Source organism: Salvelinus sp. IW2-2015, unplaced genomic scaffold (assembly GCF_002910315.2).
Source record: "Salvelinus sp. IW2-2015 unplaced genomic scaffold, ASM291031v2 Un_scaffold1829, whole genome shotgun sequence".
Taxonomy (NCBI): Eukaryota; Metazoa; Chordata; class Actinopteri; order Salmoniformes; family Salmonidae; genus Salvelinus; species Salvelinus sp. IW2-2015.
This window is the reverse complement of record NW_019943200.1, coordinates 51,425-55,492: the sequence shown is the minus strand read 5'-3', so window position 1 is coordinate 55,492 and position 4,068 is coordinate 51,425. Positions and strand designations below refer to the sequence as shown.

Genomic DNA, 4,068 nt, shown 5'->3' with positions numbered 1-4,068 from the left:
CCCAGTATGTGTAAATAGATTAATATAATCCAGTAGTGTAATAGTGTAATAGTACCCATAGTTGTGAATAGGTTAATAGCACCAGCCCCAGTATGGGGTTAATAGTGTTAATATATCAGATATGATGTTAATATGTTAATAGCAAGCAGAGTATGCTGGTAATATTTTAATAGCAGCATTAGTAGTGTGTAATCGTTTAATAGTATCAGTAGTGGGGTAATAGTGTTAATAGCTACACGTATAGTGGTCTGTATATTGTTAATAGATCAGTAGTGGTGTAATAGTGTTAATAGCTGCACAGTAGTGGTTTGTAATAGTGTAATAGTTCAGTAGTGGGTGTAATAGATGTTAATCAGTATCAGTATTGGTGTAACAGTGTATGTATCAGCAGCAGTATGGGTGTAATAGTGCTAATAGTATTCATAATGGTGTTAATAGTGTTAAAGAGTAGCAGCAGTAGTGTGTAATAGTGTTTAATAGTATCAGTAGTGGTGTATAGTATGTATCAATTTAATAGAAGCTCAGCACTAGTGGGTGTATAGTGTTAATAGTATCAGTAGTGTGTAAATAGTTAGATAGCAGCTAGTAGTGGTGTAATATTGTTAATAGCATCGTAGTAGTGGTGTAATAGTGTTAAATAGCACCAGAGTAGGGTGTATAGTGTAATAGCAGCAGTAAGTGGATGTAATAAGTGTAATAGCAGCACACACAAACAAATGTACAGTCAAACAACAACACAGAGTTACACACAAACAAATGTACAGTCAAAAACAACAACACAGAGTTACACACAAACAAACGTACAGTCAAAAACACAATAGAAGAAAAGGGCCGTCATGTTAGCATGCCAATGATTTCAGCACATCTTAATGTAATCTAGCTGGTTAAGTTCAACATGCTAGTCTCCCAGCATGTCTCAATGTGCTCTTGCTGGTTTAGCTTAGAATGCTAGCTGAGATTCAGAAGCAAACCTTTGCATGATATGGCAAAGTTTAACTTAGTTTAATTCTAATGCATGCTAACACTCTCAACATAGTTAATCATGTTCAGTTCCAAATATACTTTTTACTCCTACCCCAAGGTAAACGATTGGAAATATTATGCGAAAAAGGCAAAACTTCTGTCTGGTTGAGCTACCCTACGGGACACCACCTAATTCAATGCTCAGTGCTGCCTGTGCATTCTCTCACTCATACACACTCAGTTTACGCTCACCATGATGACATCGTAAATGAGGGATACAAAGTATGTTGAAAGCAGGTGCTTCCACACAGGTGTGGTTCCAGAGTTAATTAAGCAATTAACATCCCATCATACTTAGGGTCATGTATAAAAATGCCCAGTTTGCCATTATTTTGTCTAACATGGCTAGAAGAAGAGATCTCAGTGACTTTGAAAGAGGGGTCTCAAAGGACCATAGAAGGTTTAAATGGTGTGTGTGTCTCAGTCACCAGATCAACCCAATTCAACACTTATGGGAGATTCTGGAGACAGCGTTTTCCACAACCATCAACAAAACACCAACTGGAATTTCTCATGGAAGAATGGCATCACATCCCTCCAATAGACTTCCAGAGACACTTGTAGAATCTATATGAAGGCGCATTGAAGCTGTTCTGGTGGCTCATGGTGGGCCAATACCCTATATGTTGGTGTTTCCTTTATTTTGGCAGTTACAGTGCATTCGGAACGTATTCAGACCCCTTGACTTTTTCCACATTTTCTTATTCTAAAATGGATGAAATATATAACATCTCAGAAATCTACACAAAATACCCCATAATGACTAAAGGAAAACAGGTTTTTAGACATTTCTGCAAATGTATAACAAAACAAACACAGAAATACCTTATTTACATAAGTATTCAGACCCTTTGCTATGAGACTCGGAATTGAGCTCAGGTGCATCCTGTTTCCATTGATCATCCTTGAGACGTTTCTACAACTTGATTGAAGGCCACCTGTGGTAAATTACATTGATTTGACATCATTTGGAAAGGCACACACCTGTCTATATACGGTCCCACAGTTTACAGTGCATGTCAGAGCAAAAACCAAGCCATGAGGTCAAAGGAATTGTCCGTAGAGCTCCAAGACAGGATTGTGTCAAGGCACAGATCTGGGGAAGGGTACCAAAACAATTCTGCAGCATTGAAGGTCCCCAAGAACACAGTGGCCTCCATCATTCTTAAAATGGAAGAAGTTTGGAACCTCCAAGACTCTTACTAGAGCTGGCCGTCCGGCCAAACTGAGCAATCGGGGAGAAGGGCCTTGGTCAGGGAGGTGACCAAGAACCCGATGGTCACTCTGACAGAGCTCCAGAGTTCCTCTGTGGAGATGGGAGAACATTCCAGAACGACAACCATCTCTGCAGCACTCCACCAATCAGGCCTTGATGGAAGTGGCCAGACTGAAGCCACTCTTCAGTAAAAGGCACATGACAGCACTCTTGGAGTTTGCCAAAAGGCACCTAAAGACTCTCAAGATTCTCATATTATATTTTTTATACATTTGCAAAAAGAAACTAAAAACCTGTTTTTGCTTTGTCATTATGGAGTATTGTGTGTAGATTGATGAGGGAGAAAAAAACAATTTAATCAATTTGAGTAATGCTGTAACATAACAAAATGTGTAAAAAGTCAACGGGTCTGAATACTTTCTGAATGCACTGTAGCTGTAGCTTTGCATGGTGGCAATGATACGTAATACATAGATTAATATACTGTACATGGGTACCTCTCTACTTCCCCTCTCCTGCTGCTGACACACATGCTTTCAGTTCCTTCCACATCTCACTTACTGACAAACCGCTACCCGGCAGTGGGTTCTCCCACATGGCCCTCCAGTTGCCTGGCATACACTCAGTTTTGCAGGCATCTGTGACGCGGTGGGTGCAAAAAGCAGCCATTGTGTGCCGGGTGCTGTGATGTCACAGCGGCTTTGTTTCAAAGCTCTCTCTCATCAGGGAGTGGGTGGGGAGAGACAGGAGGGGGGCAGGGTCAGGGGTTAGAACTGAACGACACTACAGATTAGTCAAACACAAACACGTTTACTCGCTGATACTCATGCAGATACTTACGTACTAACATAAATACATGTGCACACAGACACACAGCATACATTGGAGAAGCATTGGGAATTACACATACATTGTACACGTGCAGAGACGTACACACACAGACACACACACGGACACACAGACAGACAGAGAGAACAGAGGCTGGAACATCAGCTCAGGTTGTTAATGTGTGTGAGTCTATTTATAGTTCTGGTGGTACCATTGGCGCTAGCTCCTTATAACGTCCCACAGCAGCTAAATCAGGGCTGCACACACACACACACACACACCCCCACACACACACACACACCTTATTACAGTCTCTGCCCAGGGCAGAGCTAAATAAGGGGCGCGCTTATAACTGGATTGTGGGTCATCTGTGGCAGAGAATAAAAAGGCAGCTGTCTCTTTCCATGGCAGGGGCACAGCCACGCTGCAGGAGGAGGAATGGGAGGATAGCAGGACACCCACATGGAGGTACCCACATGAATGGAAGAATGAATATAGACAATAGAAGGACACACAGAGAGACACAACCACACACACACAGAGACACAACCACACACACACAGAGAGACACAACCACACACACACAGCTTGACATTGGTACAACAGTTTATGGAAGTTTAATACTGTCATGAATAGACAAATGATATAGATGCTAGCACACACAGACACCTGTTAATATTTCAACATATAAAGGAAACCATGATATGATAGGCTGGCTGGGTGCCAATTCATGATGTGACAAAGTGACAACAACTAACTTATCTTCATGCATGGCATCAAAACGGGTTAAGATCCATGACAACTTTTTCCGGTCCCATCCTCCTTTGATATCCATTCAATGCTCACAAATACTGTGTAAGATATTTGTATGAATAACACAAGCAAACAGAAGAAGTATGAATGAAATCCTGCATGTTTACCTCCCTCAGCATTACGTAGAGTGTGTCCAGTACACAGTGTAGTAAGCTTACGGGAGTGTAATCAGCCCTCCTGCTCTCCTG

General features: G+C 41.6%; 1 pseudogene; it reads right to left on the bottom strand.

Moving 5' to 3' along the window:
- The window catches only part of LOC112072130 (transcription factor EB-like), a 71,102-nt pseudogene that overhangs the window by 34,177 nt on the left and 32,857 nt on the right, over positions 1–4,068 (bottom strand).